General features: G+C 39.9%; 1 long non-coding RNA gene across 6 annotated transcripts in view; it reads right to left on the bottom strand.

Moving 5' to 3' along the window:
- The window catches only part of LOC149128708 (uncharacterized), a 145,498-nt gene that overhangs the window by 72,971 nt on the left and 50,860 nt on the right, over positions 1-21,667 (bottom strand). Inside the window, exons 4-5 of one of the 6 annotated variants that reach the window (XR_016236697.1) lie at positions 20,601-20,718; positions 19,159-19,292 (exon numbers count right to left, since the gene is read on the bottom strand). The exons of 2 other annotated variants lie outside the window; for them this stretch is intronic. This is a non-coding gene — a long non-coding RNA (uncharacterized LOC149128708). Of the gene's footprint in view, positions 1-19,158; positions 19,293-20,600; positions 20,723-21,158; positions 21,181-21,667 lie in introns of those variants that run through there. 3 more of the 6 variants (XR_016236695.1, XR_016236698.1, XR_016236700.1) reach the window with 3 other exon arrangements.

Below are 21,667 nucleotides of genomic sequence, written 5' to 3' on the forward strand. Positions count from 1 at the left end.
CTTCAATAACATAAATGTGGAACACAGATAAAGGCATGCAACATATGCCACCACATTTTTATGTCATAATAAGAATGCTTCTCCAACATTTAAAAAACACACTAGTGTCCTCTGCCTAAATTTGATGTCACTTTTCTTCATTGGAGCGTGTTTGACCTTTATCTTGGGGAAGGTACTGATTACCAGTTGCCCTCTCTTCTTCATATTTGCTTCACTACTGTTTTTCAACTCCCTAGGCATCCTTTCACCTGCCATGAAAACCCCTTCTGTGAGTCATTGTTATCCACTCCTCATATCAGTGTTCAATACCTTTTCTACACTTTTGAAAGTCTGCTCTTTTCTTTCTTCTACCACTACCTCCAACCTCCTGTCTGCTTTCCTTTTTCTTTCTGCTAGTTCAGGCCTTTCTTTTCCCATTCTTTCACTCCATGAATCCATTCCCTCTTCACAACACTGAGAACAGGTAGACTTGACTTCCCCTCCCATGCATATAACACTGTGTGTGTGTGTGTGTGTATATATATATATATACACATATTATCACTCTGTCTTTCTGTTATGAACTGATTTATGTACCCCTAAATTCATATGTTGAATTACTAACTCCCAATAAATCAGAATTTTAGTATATTTGAAGATACAAGGGTACTTCAAATGATTTGTGGAAAGATGGTCTTAAAAGATAAGTTTATTTTGGTACAAAAAAAATTAACCACGCTTAGGTTTTTCATATTATATATGTTTTCCATGGACTTTGAGGACCCTCCCCAACCTTAGTTTATGTGAAGAGGTAATTTGCTTAAAATGAAGTCAATATGGTTAAGCTCTAACGCAATATGACTGATTTTCTGATAAGAGGAAGGGATTTGGACACAGACGCACACAGAGAAATACCATGTGCAAACACAGGAATAAGAGGGTAATCTATTAGCCAAGTAGAAAGACGTCAAGAGAACACCAACTTCCCTCCCCCACTCCACCACCCCTTTGACATGCTGATATTTGAATTCCAGTGTCTATAACTATGAAAAAATCAGTTACTTAAGCCACCCAGGCTGTGATTCATTGTTATGGTATCACTAATAAACTAATACACTCCCCAGTCTTAACCCACAACTTCACAACGCCATGAATGCCTGGCTGAATTGGCTCATACTACTCTGTCCCTGGATTATTCAATTCTGGATTTATTTTTTGTTATGGTTCTTGAGCTCTGGACTGGGAATCATTATTTCTTTTCTCATGGACTTGGACATAGGACTCAAGATCTGCAGACACAGCTTTCTGTCCAGTGCCACTAGAATGGGCATCAGAAATTTCATCTCCCTGTCATCATTATTCTTTGCTAGCTCTGTTGCTCCTCATACATTAAAACATTCAGGACTGAATTGAAATGCAAATGTCACCTAATAAAAAAGTAAGCCATTGGAACATTTGAGCATGGCTGGAATTAGTCTATCATGGGGTCAATAAAATACAGTCTATGAACCAAATCCAGTTAGCCACCTGTTTTTGTAAATAAAGTTTTATTGGAATACAGCCATACTCATTCATGTACCTACTGTCTATGACTGACTTTGTGCTACACTGGCAGAATTTAATAAAATAAACCATAAAGCTCACATAACCTAATATACTTATCATTTAATCTTCACAGAAAAATGTTTTAGATCCATGTGAGCTGCCAGAAGGTAGGAATTTGTGTGGGAATGGATGATACCAAAGTGATACCAATACTAATAGCAGTTAAGAATTTCTCTGAATGAACAGCAGTAGACCCACTGTAATTGTTATATTTTGACCCAACTTTAGTTTTCATCTTTCAATTTTTCATCTTTTTAATATAAAGTATTTCGGCTGGTGCCGCAGCTCACTAGGCTAATCCTTCGCCTTGCGGTGCCAGCACACCAGGTTCTAGTCCCGGTCGGGGCGCCGGATTCTGTCCTGGTTGCCCCTCTTCCAGGCCAGCTCTCTGCTGTGGCCAGGGAGTACAGTGGAGGATGGCCCAAGTGCTTGGGCCCTGCACCCCATGGGAGACCAGGAGAAGCACCTGGCTCCTGCCATCGGATCAGCGTGGTGCACCGGCAAAAAAAAAAAAAAAAATTATATATATATATATAAGTATTTCAAAATGTTGTTTGTTTCAAAATTGTCTATCTTTACTCCCACCTTTTGTGGCATCAAAATAAAAGCTGTCCTATCATAATACTTTGTACTTTCCACCCTTACTATTTTATCCACAATGATTCTTCTGAAGAATTACTCATTGTTTAGGCTCCATCTCTAAAAAGTCCTGCACATTCCCTCAACACAATGCTTTTAACTCCCCTCTGGAACTCCATGGCTCATTACTGTTTTGCTTCCAGAGTGCTTTTCCCATTTTACTGTCCATGTGTTTCTCTCCACGACTAGATCACGAGCTCTTGAGGGATAGGAACAAACATCTTTTTCAAATTTAAGTCCTCCAAAATGGCTTTTGTGCTTTTCCTATAGGAAATGTGATGTATTTTTCCTATGACAAATGTGCTGTTAAATTGTTGACTGTGTTTCTGCATGGTGACTCACAAAATGTAGTCTTTAAATTACCCAGATCATGGTGCAGAAATGCAGTATATATTAAAAACCTGAAGCAGCTTAACAAAAGGATAAGTTAAATTTGCCATGCTCATAATATACACATTAATCAAAAGATGATATTAAGACCTATGCTGTTGGAGAGGAAATAACCTTTTTTATGACTTACTTTCAATTCAAGATAGATGTGCATGCTCCTTGATTTAGAATAGAATGTAAGAAACTTGTAAAAGTTTTGTGAACTTTTATAACATCCATCTTGTTTCAGTTTTTTCTAGAAGCAGATCCTGAGATGAAGTCACTAGTGTAATTTGCTTACTTGGAAGTAATAGAAACACAACAGGGGAGTTGGGAAGTGAAGCAAGAAAGTGATGAAAAGTGGCCAGCAAAGGATGCATACTTAAGCAACTAACATATTGGGAGATGGAAGCTTAATTCTGCTGGACCACCTTTGGGAGTCAGCGCAAAAGTGCATCAGAATTATCCCAGCCAAAGGACAAAGGAGCTAGGGTATCTGTACTCTATCTGCAGTCAACAGTTGAATTGATTGTCCACAAAATGGCCTCAGCAATTAAGTGCTGTTGAAGAGAGCTGGTGGGTTCTGAAGTGGCATTGGGGAGGAGATACATGTAGAGCACAGGCATCATCTACTAGCCTGAGTATTCCATAAACCTTCATTAAGCAAATAATTAATGTGATCTGTGTCAAGCACTGGGCCGGATGCTGTGAAAGAGTGGTGAGCAAAAGCAGATTTGGCAGCCACGATGATGGAACCTACATTCTGCTGAAAAAGCATATGTGAGTTCCTGCAAACATTCATGGAAAATTGAATTAAAAGGTAAGTTTACCTTGCTGAAAAAAAAAACCATACCTAAGTTTATTCATAGTACATACTTTACATGAATTTTTGAAGATCTCTTGTTTACATATATTTCAAAATGTTTTGTGCCAAAATAAACTTATAATTCCATTTTCCATAAACTTTTTGGTGTAACCTCAATTAAGAAATGTCTAAAATAAATAGGATAAAAATTACAGACTGAGATAGATAATATTAAAAACAGTATTATCACAAAGAATAGTTGGCATAAGAACAAACTTAGACTAAGTGGTCAGAAGAAATAGATTCCCATGGAAGGGACCTGTAAGAGACTAGGTAAAGACTAATTTCTTTGTTTCCTAAGAAATTAGTGCAGGTCCTTTCTTCCCAGGTAAGTAGACGTTTACAGAAACCTACATTCCAAGTATGTTATAGTCAGAAGTCATGATGCTATCTTCCATTTCTTTTAGTCACATTGGGGAGGAGAAACAACTCCATTCAAAGATGATAGAAGTAATATTGATGCAGAGAAAGGAGATATGAATAGCAACATTATTGGATAAAGCTGCAGTAAAGATACTGTTAAACAGCAAAACCAGTTTGCAATGGCCTTACAACATACCCTTTAAAGAATCTTTGCATGGGTGCATGGGCCAGTGCTGTGGCACAGAGGGTTAAAGCTCTGGCCTGAAGTGCCAGCATCCCATTTGGGTGCCGGTTCTATTCACAGCTGCTCCTCTTCTGATCCAGCTGTCTGCTATGGCCCTGGGAAAGCAGTAGAAGATGGCCCAAGTCCTTGGGCCTCTGAGCCCATGTGGGAGACCCAGAAGGAGCTCCTATTTCCTAGTCCTTGGGCCCCTGAACCCGTGTAGTAGACCCAGAAGAAGCTCCTGGCTCCTGGTTTCGCATCAGCTCGGCTCCGGCTGTTGCGGCCAACTAGGAAGTGAACCGGTGGATGGAAGGCCTCTCTCTCAAAGATTTATTTATTTGAAAAAAAATATCTTTTCAGTAGCAAGTATTTAGCCTAATGGATAAGATGCCCACATCCAACACCACAGAGTACTATGGTTTGATTTCTGGCTCCAGTTCCTGACAACAGCTTCCCATCAATGCAGATCCTGGAAAACACAGTGATGGCTCAAGCAGTTGGATTCCTGACATTCATGTGAAGATCTGGGTTGTGTTTCAGGCTTCTGACTCTGGGCCTGGCCCAACCTCAACCTTTGCAGTCATTTGAAGAATGAAACAGCATGTGGGAGCTCACTGTCTCTTCATAACTCTTTTTGTCTTTCAAATAAATTAAAAACCAAAAAAATGGGGATGGGCACTGGGGCATTGTGTAATAGTGTGTTAAGCCAATAGCTGAGATGCCTCCAAGTGTCTGGGACTAAGTCCTATCACTGCTTTCAATCCAGCTTCCTGCTGGTACATTCACTGGGAAGCAGCTGATGATGGCTCAAGTGTGTGGGCCCCTGCTATCCACATGGGAGACCTGGATGGAGTTCTTAGTTCCTGGTTTGGCCTGGCCCATTTCCAACTATTGCAGGCATTTGGAGTATGAACCAGAGTATCTCTCTCGTTCTCTTTATCTCTCCTTCACTCCCTCCCTCCCTCCTTCTACCCCTCCTGCTTTGCCTTTCCACTGAACAAAATTCAACACCCAATTTTTGTTTTAAAAAAATCTTATGAGATCATAATCAATCTCACTAATCTTAGGTAAAGGGCATAGCCACACTTACAAATCTCTTAAAAACCAATTTCAGGCCGGCGCCGTGGCTCAACAGGGTAATCCTCCGCCTTGCGGAGCAGGCACACCGGGTTCTAGTCCCAGTCGGGGCGCCGGATTCTGTCCCAGTTGCCCCTCTTCCAGGCCAGCTCTCTACTGTGGCCCGGGAGTGCAGTGGAGAATGGCCCAAGTGCTTGGGCCCTGCACCCCGTGGGAGACCAGGAGAAGCACCTGGCTCCTGCCATCAGATCATCACGGTGCGCCGGCTGCAGCACACCGGCCACGGCGGCCATTGGAGGGTGAACCAACGGCAAAGGAAGACCTTTGTCTCTGTCTCTCTCTCTCTCACTGTCCACTCTGTCTGTCAAAAAAAAAAAAAAAAAAAACAATTTCAACTCTAAAAAAGGTCTAAAATCTAACCCCAAGTGAATTAGACCCAGTTGTACCTGAAATCCTGAGGCATTGAAGTGCTATGTGCTAATTTAATATCTCATCATGCTCATTAAGTTTAATCAACATTTTGGAAGTTTAAACAATTACATAGAACTTTTTTTGCAGCAATAATACTTTATTTTCAGGGATTTTTTTCTCAAATAAACCTTTTATTTAAGGATAACAAACTTCACACATTTCATAAATACAGCTTTAGGAACATAGTTATTCTTCCTACCATACCCACCCTCCCACCAGACTTCCATCCCTCTTCCTCCTCCCTCTCCTATTTCCAGTCTTTTTTACTAAGATCTATTTTCAATTAACTTTAAACACAGAAGGTTAACTCTATTCTAAGTAAAGAGTTCAACAAATTGTATGGAAAAAAAACTTTCTCAACAGGCAAGACAAGGGCTGTTCAAAGTCATTGCATCTCAAAGTTCTGTTTTTTTTTTAAGAATTCTTTGAGAAACTAAATTAACTTTAAAGAACATAAGAATGCTACATCTTTTGCAAGCACTTAGACATAACTATAACTTACGAGACATAAGAATATCCTCCACTTAATACACTAAAACAAAGAAAATTTTTGAGAACAAGTTTTACTATTAACTCTCATAATAGAACTCTTTGAGACCAGAGTCCCACATGGGAAGTTAGTGTACAGTGACTCCTATTGATAATTTAACAATTAACACTCACATATAACATTGTGTTATGTGTGATAACCCAGGGTACTTGATGTGAGCTGCCAAGGCTATGGAAGCCTTTTGAATCCACAAACTGTCAGTATTTAGACAAGGCCATAAGCAAAGTGGAAGTTCTCTCTTCCCTTCAGAGAAAAGTATATCCTTCTTTGATGACCACTTCTTTCCACTGTGATCTCACCAAAATAGTCCTTCATGTAGAACACTTTCTGCCACAGTGTCTTGACTTTCTATGTCTGAAATGCTCTCATGGGCATTTCAGCCAGACCAGACTGCCTTAAGGGCTGATTCTGAGGTCAGAGTGCTACTTAAAGTGATTGTCATTCTATGAGTCTGCTGTATGGACTGCTTCCCTTGTTGGATCATTCACTCCTTTTTTAATTCTATTATTACTAGCAAACACTTAATCCAATTTACATGATCACTTTAACACTTAATCTTATCCATACAATCACTTGAATATTTAAAATGCTATTTTACCCCTCAGCTTAAGGGGATTTGAGGACCCATGGCAAGTTTTAAATTGTACTCTTATAGCCGGCGCTGCAGCTCACTAGGCTAATCCTCCGCCTTGCGGCGCCAGCACACCGGGTTCTAATCCCAGTTGGGGCACCGGATTCTGTCCCGGTTGCCCCTCTTCCAGGCCAGCTCTCTGCTGTGGCCAGGGAGTACAGTGGAGGATGGCCCAAGTGTTTGGGCCCTGCACCCCATGGGAGACCAGGAGAAGTACCTGGCTCCTGCCATCGGATCAGCGCGGTGCGCTGGCCACAGCGTGCTGGCCACGGTGGCCATTGGAGGATGAACCAACAGCAAAGGAAGATCTTTCTTTCTCTCTCACTGTCCACTCTGCCTGTCAAAAAAAAAATTGTATTCTTAGAAGCTTGTCCATAGGAATCTATGCAAAACTACACAGCTTTACAATTACAAACTTCACACATTTTGTAATTACAACTTTAGGAACATGGTGATTCTTCACACTGTGCCTGCCCTCCCACCCACACTCCCAACCCTCTTCCTCCTTCCTCTTATTCCCACTCTTATTTTTTACTAAGATCTATTTTCAATTAAATTTATGTACATATGATAACTCTAGGGTAAGTAAAGAGTTCAACAAACAGGATGAAAACCTGCTGTTCAACAGTCAAGACAGGAGCAGTTCAAAGTCATTGCTTTTCAACATGTCAATTTCACTTCTAAATATTGCCATTTAGGTACTTTATTAGTTATCACAGGTCAGGCAGAACATATGGCATTTGTCCCATTTGGACTAGCTTATTTCACTAAATATGTTTTCCAGGTTTATCCATTTTGCTGCCAATGACTGGATTTTGTTGTTTTTACCACTGTGTAGTATTCCATGGAGTACATATCCCATATTTTTTTTTGACAGGCAGAGTGGACAGTGAGAGAGACAGAGAGAAAGGTCTTCCTTTTCCATTGGTTCACCCCCCAGTGGCCCCTGTGGCCAGCGCACCATGCTGATCTGAAGCCAGGAGCCAAGTGCTTATCCTGGTCTCCCATGCAGGTGCAGGGCCCAAGCACCTGGGCCATCCTCCACTGCACTCCCAGGCCACAGCAGAGAGCTGGACAGGAAGTGGAGTGACCAGGACAGAATCCAGTGCCCCAACCGGGACTAGAACCCAGGGTGCCAGTGCCACAGGCAGAGAATTAGCCTATTGAGCCGCGGCACCGGCCCCCATATTTTCTTTATGCAGTCTTCAGTTGACAGGCATTTGGGTTGACTGCATGTCTTAGTATTGCAAATTGAGCTGATTAAAGATTTCATCTTTAATATTTCTATTTGGTTCTTAATGAGTTCTATCTCCTTAGTGATATTTTCATTCATTGATTTCCTCATTTCTTTTGTCTATGTTCCCTTTCATCTGGTTGAGTTTCCTTCAATCATTATTTTGAATTCCATAGCTGTCATTTCAGAGTCTAAGTCTGGAGGAGTATTGTGTTCTTTTGGTGGTGTCATGCCACCTTGCATCTTCATGTCTCCTATGTCTCTATGTTAACGTCTACCCATCTAGTAGATATCCCTTCTTTATGGGGTATGTTTTCTTATAAAAGTTTATAGTTTACTGGTATCCAGGGTATCATTTGGCTTGTTACTTTGGCTTTGGTTCTACATGAAATCAGGTGTGTAGTTTCTGAATGATTTCTTCTGTCTTAATGTCAATTGTGCCTACAAGTGACACAGTGGACTAGTGTACTGAAGTTTGTAAGGATAGAAGTGTGACTTTGAGAATGAGTAAGGGTTTCCTGGGTGTGTATCTTTGGTCCACAGAGAGTTCATTGTCAGTCTCCCTGGTGAATGTAATAGTCAGAGACTTGTTCTTGGTATGCAGATGGATAGGGGTGGCTGTTCCCTGATGTGATGTCAGGGTTTGTGGCACCAATGACTGTGGCTCTAGTACTATGTGATACACAAGGATCCTTCCTCATCCTGTTAGGAGAGCCCAGCAGATGCTGTGGCTTATAATTCCAACAGCCCTAGTCCTAGGACTAGGGGATGTGAACTGGACCCTTTTCCAGTCCTGCAGGATGACTACAAGGTATACAGGAAATTGTATTCTGGAGGCTATGAGTCCAGAGAGGTAGAATTCAGGTAGATATTTCCCTATGTCCACCGGGTAGATTCCAGTGGCACTGAGAAGTGTAGACTGAATTCTTACAGTCCTGGTTTTGTGTGATACAGTGAGGTCATTACCCAAATCTCCCAGGGTGGTAGCAGATTTTGATATGGGCTGCTTCTGGTGTCAGCCCCTAAAAGCTAAGGTGAACCTACCTTGCTCAGAGTGTGTGAGTATAGCTCTGGGCTAGTGCTCAAAAACTCCTATAGTTGCAAGATGCAGAAGATCTGTCCTTTGCTCCACAGGTTGTCCTGACTCTATGACACTGATAGGAGAGCAGAGGTGCACTGCACAGCTTTTCATGCTGAGAGGAGGCAGGGAATGAGGAGGAAGCATGGTGGCTTCCCTGCTCCAAGCCCCTCAGTTGCTCAGACCCCAGTCAGTTCTCCAGACTGAAGTAAAAGTCAATGGGTGACTTTGTAATTCTCTCTCAGCTAAAACCGCAAGAGATGGAGCATGTGCACACAGCAACTTCTTAACTTGGTGTGGTAAGATGGCAACCCACAGCCAGCAGCTGGTTGCACCATGTGGGCTGGCTACAGCAGTGTTTGTCTTCTCTCCTCTTGTCCCACAGAGTCTTCATTGTTTTGTTTCGTATTTTCACTTCTTTGCTGGAAATTTCCATCACTCAGACCCCTGAGTGTTCTTTAAATATCCAAGAGCAGCTTAAGTTAGTGCGCATATGATATTTGTCCATTTGGGACTGGCTTAATTCACTCAGCATGATGTTTTCCAAATTCCTCCATCTTGTTGCAAATGACCGGGTTTCGATGTTTTTGACTGCTATATAGTATTCTATAGAGTACATGTCCCATAATTTCTTTATCCAGTCTACTGTTGATGGGCATTTGGGTTGGTTCCAGGTCTTAGCTATTGTGAATTGAGATGCAATAAACATTAATGTGCAGACAGCTTTTTTGTTTGCCAATTTAATTCCTTTGGGTAAATTCCAAGGAGTGGGATGGCTGGGTTGAATGGTAGGGTTATATTCAGGTTTCTGAGGAATCTCCAGACTGACTTCCATAGTGGCTTAACCAGTTTGCATTCCCACCAACAGTGGGTTAGTGTCCCTTTTTCCCCACATCCTCGCCAGCATCTATTGTTGGTAGATTTCTGAATGTGAGCCATTGAAACTGGGGTGAGGTGAAACCTCATTGTGGTTTTGATTTGCATTTCCCTGATGGCTAGTGATCTTGAATATTTTTTCATGTGCCTGTTGGCCATTTGGATTTCCTCTTTTGCAAAATGTCTATTGAGGTCCTTGGCCCATCTCTTAAGTGGGTTGTAGGTTTTGTTTTTGTGGAGTTTCTTGATTTCTTTGTAGATTCTGGTTATTAACCCTTTATCTTTTTTTTTTTTTTCACATTCTACTTCAGCTTTATTGCACAATATCTATAAGAAAATATTAATTTTTAAATTAGAAAACATAAAAATGCTTTCAATATAGAAGAGACGATCTCATTTTAAAGACAATACTCTATAAGAATGTCTACCAAGAAAATAACAAACTTTCACAGGATACCAAGCTGGACAGATGCTTTGGCAGATCTGATACAAAGCACTGTTAAAACCAGTCCAAAATAACTTAATCCAAGCTGTATCATCATTCTTCATAGAAATCTAGACACCACTGAAGGTAGTTTCTTATACTTAATTAACCCTTTATCTTTTGCATAGTTTGCAAATATTTTTTCCCATTCTGTCGGTTGTCTCTTCACTCTCCTGACTGTTTCTTTTGCAGTACAGAAACTTCTCAATTTGATGCAATCCCAATAGTTGATTTTGACTTTGACTGCTTGTGCCTCCTGGGTCTTCCCCAGAAACTCTTTGCCTGTGCCAATATCTTGAAGGGTTTCTCCAATGTTTTCTAATAACTTGATGGTGTCAGGTCATAGATTTAGGTCTTTAATCCACATTGAGTGAATTTTTGTGTAAGGTGTAAGGTAGGGGTCTTGCTTCATGCTTCTGCATATGCAAATCCAGTTTTCCCAGCACCATTTATTTAATAGACTGTCCTTGCTCCAGGAATTGGTTTTAGATACTTGATCAAATATAAGTTGGTTGTAGATGTTTGGGTTGATTTCCGGTGTTTCAATTCTGTTCCATTGGTCTAGCCATCTGTTTCTGTACCAGTATGATGCTGTTTTTTTTTTCCTTTTTTTTTTTTTTTATCTTTTATTTAATGAATATAAATTTCCAAAGTACGACTCATGGGTTACAATGGCTTCCCCCCCCATACCGTCCCTCCCACCAACAACCCTCCCCTTTCCCACCAGTTATGCACCAGTTATGAGTTTCCAAGGCTATGGAAGCCCCTCGAGTTCTCCGACTCTTATCTTGTTTAGACACGGTCATAGTCAAAGTGGAGGTTCTCTCCTCCCTTCAGAGAAAGGCACCTCCCTCTTTGAAGACCTGTTCTTTCCACTGGGATCTCACTCACAGAGATCTTTTTGCCAGAGTGTCTTGGCTTTCCATGCCTGAAATACTCTCATGGGCTTTTCAGCCAGATCCGAGTGCCTTTAGGGCTGATTCTGAGGCCAGAGTGCTATTTAGGACATCCGCCATTCTATGAGTCTGCTGAGTATCTCACTTCCCATGTTGGATCACTCTCCCCTTTATTTATTCTATCGGTTGGTGTTAGCAGATACTAGACTTGTTTATGTGCTCCCTTTGACTCTTAGTCCTTTCATTATGATCAATTGTGAACTGAAATTGATCACTTGGAGTAGTGAGATGGCATTGGCACATGCCACCTTGATGGGATTGAATTGGAATCCCCTGGTATGTTTCCAACTCTACCAATTGGGGCAAGTCAGCCCGAGCATGTCCCAAATTATACATCTCTTCCCTCTCTTATTCCCACTCTTATGTTTAACAGGGATCACATTTCGGTTAATTTTCAACACTTAAGAATAACTGTGTGATAATTACAGAATTAAACCAGTCATATTAAGTAGAACAGACAAAAAAAAAATACTATGAGGGATAATGTATTAAGTTGTCCATTAGCAGTCAGAGCTATGCTGATCAAGTCACCATCTCTCATAGTGTCCATTTCACTTCAGGAGGTTTCCTTTTTGGTGTTCAGTCAGTTGTCACCGATCAGGGAGAACATATGGTATTTGTCCCTTTGGGACTGGCTTACTTCACTCAGCATGATGTGTTCCAGATTCCTCCATTTTGTTGCAAATGACTGGATTTCGTTGTTTCTTACTGCGGTATAGTACTCTAAAGAATACATATCCCATAATTTCTTTATCCAGTCTACCGTTGATGGGCATTTAGGTTGGTTCCAGGTCTTGGCTATTGTGAATTGTGCTGCAATAAACATTAGGGTGCAGACCGCTTTTTTGTTTATCAATTTAAACTCCTTTGGGTAAATTCCAAGGAGTGGGATGGCTGGGTCGAATGGTAGGGTTATATTCAGGTTTCTGAGGAATCTCCAGACTGATTTCCATAGTGGCTTGACCAGTTTGCATTCCCACCAACAGTGGGTTAGTGTCCCTTTTTCCCCACATCCTCGCCAGAGTATGATGCTGTTTTGATTACAACTGCCCTGTAGTATGTCCTGAAATCTGGTATTGTGATGCCTCCGGCTTTGTTTTTGTTGTACAAGATTGCTTTAGCTATTCAATGTCTCCTGTGTCTCCATATGCATTTCAGCACCACTTTTTTCCAGATCTGAGAAGAAGGTCTTTGGTATCTTGATTGGTATTGCATTGAATCTATAAATTGCTTTTGGGAGAATGGACATTTTGATGATGTTGATTCTTCCAATCCATGAGCATGGAAGATTTTCCCATTTTTTTGGTATCCTCTTCTATTTCTTTCTTTAAGATTTTGTAATTCTCATCGTAGAGATCTTTAACGTCCTTGGTTAAGTTTATTCCAAGGTATTTGATTGTTTTTGTAGCTATTGAGAATGGGATTGATCTTAGCAGTTCTTTCTCAGCCGTGGCATTGTCTGTGTATACAAAAGCTGTTGATTTTTGTGCATTGATTTTATATCCTGCTACTTTGCCAAAATCCTCTATGAGTTCCAATAGTCTCTTAGTAGAGTTCTTTGGATCCTCTAAGTACAGAATCATATCGTCTGCAAAGAGAGATAGCTTGAGTTCTTCCTTCTCAATTTGTATTCCTTTAATTTCTTTTTCTTGTCTGATGGCTCTGGCTAAAACTTCCAGAACTATGTTAAATAGAAGTGGTGAGAGTGGGCATCCCTGTCTGGTGCCAGATCACAGTGGAAATGCTTCCAACTTTTCCCCATTCAATAGGATGCTGGCTGTGGGCTTTTCATAAATTGCTTTGATTATATTGAGGAATGTTCCTTCTGTACCCAATTTGCTTAGAGTTTTCATCATGAAAGGGTGTTGTATTTTATCGAATGCTTTCTCTGCATCTATTGAGATAATCACATGGTTTTTCTTCTGCAGTCTGTTAATGTGATGAATCACATTGATTGATTTGCGAAACTGAACCATCCCTGCATACCAGGGATAAATCCCACTTGGTCTGGGTGGATGATTTTCCTGATGTGTTGTTGTATTCTATTGGCGAGAATTTTATTGAGGATTTTTGCATCTATGTTCATGAGGGATATTGGTCTATAATTTTCTTTCAGTGCTGCATCTTTCTCTGGCTTAGGAATTAAGGTGATGCTGGCTTCATAGAAAGAATTTGGGAGGATTCCATCCTTTTCGATTGTTCTGAATAGTTTGAGAAGAAATGGAATCAGTTCTTCTTTAAATGTCTGGTAGAATTCAGCAGTGAATCCATCTGGTCCTGGGCTTTTCTTTGTTGGGAGGGCCTTTATTACGGTTTCAATTTCTGTTTCAGTTATGGATCTATTTAGGTTTTCTATGTCTTCGTGGTTCAATTTAGGTAGATTGCATGTGTCCAGGAATCTATCCATTTCTGATAGATTTTCTTGTTTGCTGGCATACAAGGCCTTGTAGTAATTTCTGATTATTCTTTTTATTTCTGTGGTGTCTGTTGTTAATTTCCTTTTTCATCTCTGATTTTATTGATTTGGGTCTTTTCTTTTTTTAGTTAGTTGGGCCAATGGGGTGTCAATTTTGTTTATTTTTTTCAAAAAACCAGCTCTTCGCTTGGCTGATTTTTTGTAATGTTTTTTTTTGGATTCAATCCTGTTAATTTCTTCTCTGATTTTAATTATTTCTCTTCTCCTACTAGATTTGGGTCTGGTTTGCTGCAGTTTTTCTAGGTCCCTGAGATGCGCTGAAAGCTCATTTATTTGGTACCTTTCCTATTTCTTGATATAGGCCCCTATTGCTATAAACTTGCCTCTCAATACTGCTTTTGCCGTATCCCATAAGTTTTGATATGTTGTGTTGTTATCCTCATTTACTTCCAGAAAGTTTCTGATTTCTCTTTTGATTTCTTGAATGACCCAGTGTTCATTCAGGAGCATGTTGTTCAGTCTCCATGTGTTTGCATACTTTCTGGGGTTTCCTGAGTTGTTAATTTCCAGCTTCATTCCACTGTGGTCTGAGAAGCTGCATGGTATGATTCTAATTCTTTTAAATTTGCTGAGACTTGCTTTATGGCCTAGTATGTGATCAATCCTAGAGAAGGTTCCATGCACTGCTGATAAGAATGTAAAGTCTTTAGATGTAGGATTGAAAGTTCTGTAGATATCTGTTAGATCCATCTGGGCTATAGTGTTGATTAAATCTGCTGTTTCCTTGTTGATCTTCTGTCTGGATGATCTATCTATTTCTGAGAGTGGAGTATTGAAGTCCCCCAGTACTATTGTATTGGAATCTAAGAATCCCTTTAAGTCCCTTAACATATCTTTTAAATAGACTGGTGCCTTGTAATTAGGTGCATATACATTTATAATAGTTACATCTTCCTGTTGAATTGAACCCTTAATCATTATATAGTGCCCCTCTTTGTCTCTCTTAACAGTTTTTGTATTAAAGTTTATTTTGTCTGATATTAATATGGCTACACCTGTTTGGTTTTTGTTTTGTTTGGTTTGGTTTGGTTTTTGTTGGCATGGAATATCTTTTTGCAACCTTTCACTTTCAGTCTGCATGCATCTTTGTTAGAGAGATGTGTTTCTTGTAGGCAACAAATAGTTGGGTGTTGTTCCTTAAGCCAGTCAGCCAGTCTGTGTCTTTTAACTGGACAGTTCAGGCCATTCACGTTTAATGTGACTATTGATACATAGTGACTTTGCCCTGCCAATTTCCCGGAGATATTTTCTGTATATGCTTTGAGCTTCCCATGCTCTTTTACTGCTGGTGTTCTTCCTTTCCCTTCTTTCATATCAATGGCCGTGTTTCTGTGTTTCTGAGTGTAGCACATCTTTAAGTATCTTTTGCAGGGCCGGACAAGTGGCCACAAAGTCTTTCAATTTCTGTTTGCTATGAAAGGTCTTTATTTCACCTTCATTCACAAATGAGAGCTTAGCAGGATATAACATTCTGGGCTGGCAATTTTTCTCTCTTAGCACCTGTGCTATGTCTCACCATTCCCTCCTAGCCTGTAGTGTTTCTGATGAGAAGTCAGCTGTGAGTCTGATTGGAGATCCTCTGAGAGTAATCTGACGTTTCTCTCTTGCACATTTTAGGATCTTTTCTTTATGTTTCACTGTGGTGAGTTTGATTACAACATGTCGTTGTGAGGATCTCTTTTGGTCATGTTTACTGGGGGTTCTATGAGCTTCCTGTACTAGGATGTCTCTGTCCTTCTCCAAACCCGGGAAGTTCTCTGCTAGTATCTCACTAAAAAGGCCTTCTAATCCTTTCTCTCTCTCCATGCCTTCAGGAACTCCTAGAACCTGAATGTTGGGTTTTTTAATAGTATCCTGTAGATTCCCAACAATATTTTTTAGATTTCTAATTTCCTCTTCTTTTCTTTGGTTTGACTGTATCCTTTCCTGTTCTCTGTCTTCTAAGTCTGATATTCTCTCTTCTGCTTCACTGATTCTGTTTTTAAGGCTCTTAAATGTGTTTGTCATTTGATCTATTGAGCTCTTCATTTCATTTTGATTTCTCTTCACTATCACACTTTCCTGCTCTACTAGTTTCTGCGTTTCATTTTGATTCTTCCTTAAAATTTCATTTTCACGAGAGAGATTTTCAATCCTGTCCAATAAGGATTTCTGTAGTTCAAGGATTTGCTTTTGAAAACTTCTAAATGTTCTTATCATCAATTTTTTGAAATCCGTATCTGGCATTTCTTCTATCTCATCATCTTCATAATCTTGGCTTGGGGTGTTTTGTTTATTTGGAGGCATCATAATGTCATCGTTGATCTTGTTCCCTCGATTTCTGTGTTTATTGCTTGGCATGGTTAATTCTGTTTCCCTCACTGTGAGGTTTTTTTTTATTATTATTATATTACGTCCGTGTTAAGTGGACTGCGTGCTGTTGGAGGAGCCTTGGAGGCTTGAGATGGGTGTGGACTGAGAGCTCTGCTTGGTTCTTCAGGGTTACAGGTGTGCCAAGGTGACACCCTCAGGTTATGCATGGTAAATCTCTATTTATTTATTCATTTATTTATTTTATTTTATTTTTTGTTCAGGAGGTAAGTAATACTGCAAGGCTGAGCAGAATGGATGGTATTTAGCTTCCGCTGGCTTCTACCCAGAGAGTTGTGCAGGCTCGGTTTCTCCTGCGGACTCCCACTGGGTTGCCTAGGCTACTGAATTGTAGCCTTAACTCTCCCCTTTTATTATGTATATCCCAGCTCTTTGTCTCTTGCTCCCCTTTGCAAGGTTGGTGGAGAGAGGAACTTGTCTGTACCAGTATGCCCCCACCTTTTTATTTATTTATTTTATTTTTCCTTCTCTCCTGTAGTCTGTTGGACTTTCCCGCTTCAAAACCCGTGTCCCTCTAAAATTCTGTCCGCCGTTTCCCCGCCAATGTCTCTGGTTACTGAGCTCACCTCCGCTTCCAGCGCCGATGTGTGGACTTGGAGCCCTGGGCGTCTCTCCTCTCCCCGCTGGTGTCTTTGTCACATAGACTCCCCTTCCCGCACTGGCGCTCAGGCTCTGCGGCTCCCGCGGTTCGGCTTCCGCGTGGTGGGCGACCCTGCTCTCCCAGTAGGTCCTTTGAGTCACAGCGAATAGCTCCGGAAGAGTTTCCTCTGCAATTTTTTCATGATCCTTTTTCTGAGGCTACCGTAACTCCGCTTTTATTAAACGAAATTTTCCCGGACTATCGGTGCGCGCCCTCACTATTCCGCCATCTTGGCCTACATCAATTCGCTTTTATTAAACTAAATTTTCCCGGACTATCGGTGCGTGCCATCACTATTCCACCATCTTGGCTCCGCCCAGATTTAAGTCTTTAATCCATGTTGAGTGAATTTTTGTGTAAGGTGAAAGGTAGGGGTCTTTCTTCATGCTTCTGCACATGGAAATCCAATTTTCCCAGCACCATTTATTGAATAGACTGTCCTTACTCCAGGAATTGGTTTTAGATACTTGATCAAATATAAGTTGGTTGTAGATGTTTGGATTGATTTCTGGTGTTTCAATTCTGTTCCATTGGTCTAGCCATCTGTTTCTGTACAAGTACCATGCTGTTTTGATTACAACTGCCCTGTAGTATGTCCTGAAATCTGGTATTGTGATGCCTCCAGCTTTGTTTTTGTTGTACAAGATTGCTTTAGCTATTCGAGGTCTCCTGTGTCTCCATATGAATTTCAGCATCATTGTTCCAGATCTGAGAAGGTCTTTGGTATCTTGATTGGTATTGTGACAATTAACTGAGCACCAAAGGGGAAACTTGTTGAAGTGAAATGGACACTATGAGAAACAGTGACTTGATCAGCTCTTGTCCTGACGGTTGATGTACAATGTAATACTTTATCCATTTTAGTATTTTTTTTGTTCTAGTACCATTGGTTGAACTCTGTAATTAACACACAATTATTCTTAGGTGTTTAAATTTGACTGAAAAGTGATCCCTGTTAGGAATATGGAAAACATTATGCTGAGTGAAATAAGCCAATCCCAAAGGGACAAATCCACATGTTCTCCCTGATAGGTGACAACTAACAGCACCAAAAAGGAAACCTGTTAAAGTGAAATGAACACTATGAGAAACAGTGATGTGATCAGCCCTCACCCTGACTGTTGATGAGCAACTTGATATGTTATCCCTCTTAGTATTTTTTTTTGTTTGTTCTACTTAATACTTTTGGTTGAATACTGTAATCAACACACAATTATTCTTAAGTGCTGAAACTTAACTGAAAAGTGATTGCTGTTAGATATAAGAGTGGGAATAAGAGAGGGAAGAGATGTGCAATTCGGGACATGCTCAAGCTGACTTACCTCAAACGGTAGAGTTAGAAACATACCAGGGGATTCCAATTCGATCCCATCAAGGTGGCATGTACCAATGCCATCTCACTAGTCCCAGTGATCAATTTCTGTTCACAATTGATCATAATGATAGGAATAAGAACCAAAGGGATCATATAAACAAAAATAGTGTCTGCAAATACTAGCTGATAGATTAAAAAAGGGAGAGAACGATCCAACATGGGAAGTGAGATACACAGCAGACCCATAGAATGGCAGATGTCCTAAACAGCACTCTGGCCTCAGAATCAGCCCTTAAGGCATGTGGATCTGGCTGAAAAGCCCATGAGAGTATTTCAGGCATGGAAAGCCAAGACACTCTGGGGAAAAAAAAAAAAAAACTAAATGAAAGATCTCCGCAAGTGAGATCCCAGTGGAAAGAAAGAACCAGTCAAAGAAGGAGGTACCTTTCTCTGAAGGGAGGAAAGAACTTCCACTTTGACCATGGCCTTGTCTAAATATGATCAGAGTCGGTGAACTCAGGGGGCTTCCATAGCCTTGGCAGCTCATGACAAGAGCCTAGGGTGATTACTGATGCCATAAACAAGAGTGTCAATTTGTTAAGTCAACAACAGGAGTCACTGTGCACTTACTCCTCATGTAGGATCTCTGTCCTTAGTGTGCTGTACATTGAGATTTAATGCTATAACTAGTACTCAAACAATATTTTTCACTTTATTATTTATTATTATTATATTATTTTCACTTTATTTATGTTTCTGTGTGGGAGCAAACTGTTGAAATCTTTACTTAATGTATGCTAAACTGATCTTCTGTATATAAAGAGAAACGAAAATGAATCTTGATGTGAATGGAAGGGGAGAGGGAGTGGGAAAGGGGAGGGTTGTGGGTGGGAGGGACATTATGGGGGGGAAGCCATTGTAATCCATAAACTGTACTTTGGAAATTTATATTCATTATATAAAAGTTAAAAAAATTTAAAAAGGACACTCAGGGATTCTTTATAAGGCACACTATTGTGCGCCTCAACTGCAAAACCGTTCCAGTTCCTCTATTTTTAAAGGAGAGTAGGCAGACTTTAAAATTATTATACCTGAAAAGACAAAATGAGAAAATATTTTTAAAATAAAATTAAATGTAAATAAGAAGAAAATGAAGGAAAGGGGAGATGATATCACTGAAATTGTTAAAGACTTAAAGGGTGCATTTAATTAAGGAAACTTTCTAATATATTTAATTAACAAATAAAAATTGAATATTCAAGATATAAAAAAAAAGTTAGTGTGCAGCTATCTTAACCAATGAGACCTTTTTGGAATGCAGAAGTCAACTATCTTTCATCATCACCTTACAGGAGATTTTTTAAACATTTATAATCCTATTACTATGCACAGACCCAGAGAATAATATAACATTACATCTTTAATATGGTGTGACACAAATTTTGCCTGCAACCAACTGTAAGAATAACACAGATAGAAGCTCAAATACCAGATAAGCCATTCACTGGATATATGACCTTGAAAGAATTACTCAATATTTCTTAATCTCACATTTCTCACATTCTACAAAATATAATTCACATCATACAAAGTTAGTGTGAAAATCAGGAATATAAATCATGACACAAATTATATGTCCCTTAAGTGTTAACAAATATCACTACCACCTCCAAAATCAACATATGAATTCCTGAATTAAATAACCCCTCTGCTTTTTAAACCAGTGAAGTTTAAATAGATGAGAGCCAGCATTGTGGCACAGCAGGTAAATCTGTTACCAACAATGCTGGCATTCCATATGGGTGCCAGTTTATTTCCCAGCAGCTCTACTTCCAATCCAGTTCCCTACTACTGGTGTTAGAAAAGCAATGGAATATGGTCCAAATGTTTAGACCCCTGCCACCCACCTGGGGGACTTTGATTCAACTGTTGGCTCCTGGCTTCAACCTGAACCATTCCTGGCTATTGCAGCCATCTGGGGAGTGAACCAGTAGATGGAATCTCTCTCTCCCATATATGAGATATATATACACATTTATACATATATGAGACAGATACAATATGTGTGTGTATATATATATTATATATCACCCTCTGCAACTCTGACTTTCGAGCAAAGAAACAAATCAGTTATTAAAAAGATGATTAAATAGATTTTTAAAAGATGATTAAATAAATAGATTAAATAGATAAATAATACTCATGGTCAGAGAGGTTGAAAAAATAGAGATCTTCTTTCTGCTTTAATTGGAGATATAATTGATCCAACATGTCTGAGGGGTATCATGTGTCATAAACCATAGATATAATGCCCTTTGGCTCAGTAATTTTATACCTAAGAATGTAGCCTCATGAAATGGCCAGAGAAGTGTCCAAAAAAACATATGCAAAATGTATACCTCAAGGTCAGTGTTGTGGTGCAGTGGATTGAGCCACTGCCTGTTAACATTGGCTACTCATATCAAAGTGCAGGTTCCAGTCCCAGCTGCTCTGCTTTTGGTCCAGCTTCCTGCTAATCTGCCTGGGAAAACAGTAGATTATGATCCAAGTACTGTACCCCTGCCACCCATGTGAGAGATCAGGACAGACTTCCAGGCTTCTGACATTGGCATGGCCCAGCACCGGCTGTCGCAACCATTTGGCAAACAAAACAGTGGATTGAAAGTCTTTTTCTGTCTTTCCCTCTCTATAACTCTGCCTTTCAAATAAATTAAATCTTTTAAAAATACATTCAACAGAGGATCATCCAAAGTAATGAAAATTGGAAATAAATTATATGTCATTCTATTATTTTTCATCACTATACCAAAATACCTGAGACAAGCTATTTATTAAGAAAAGAGGAATATTTAGCTCACAGTTTGGAAGGTTCGAAGTCCAAACAGCATAGCACAGGCTCAGCAAGGGCTGACCCTTGGCTGTGTCGCTTCATGACATATAACAAGAGTGGGAACACAGGCAGGAGCAAACAGATTACATCTTGATGCAGGAATCAGAGGGGAAGGGTAGAGTCAAACTTGGAATTTTATAACAACCCTCTCACATGAACTACCAAAGAGTCTCACAAGAACCATCTACTTCTTATTGTATCTAAAGATACAATAAAAAATAAAAGCACTTTCCAATACCACCATTCTGTGGACTAAAATGATTTCAATCACAATAAATTGTCAAGGAAATTCAAACCACACCCAAACCATAAATTCCATCAATAAAAGGCAGAGTGATTGATTTGACCAGGACTAGATTAACTCAAAAGGGAGCCCCTACACTGGCTGCAATGATTTAAGGTTTACGTGACCTGACTCAAAGACTGGGTAAAGTTTGGAGGCCTGAATGCATGTTTTCCTTACTTCTTACTCAAAGATACATTAAAATGATTGCCAAAGAATAAAATGGGTACTAGTCAATAACAGAAGGAAAATCAAAGATGTCTGAGAAATGTCGACAGATTTTTTGGTAGAAT

Source organism: Oryctolagus cuniculus, chromosome 1, assembly GCF_051225735.1.
Source record: "Oryctolagus cuniculus isolate XC-2025 breed Fujian yellow rabbit chromosome 1, ASM5122573v1, whole genome shotgun sequence".
Classification (NCBI taxonomy): Eukaryota; Metazoa; Chordata; class Mammalia; order Lagomorpha; family Leporidae; genus Oryctolagus; species Oryctolagus cuniculus.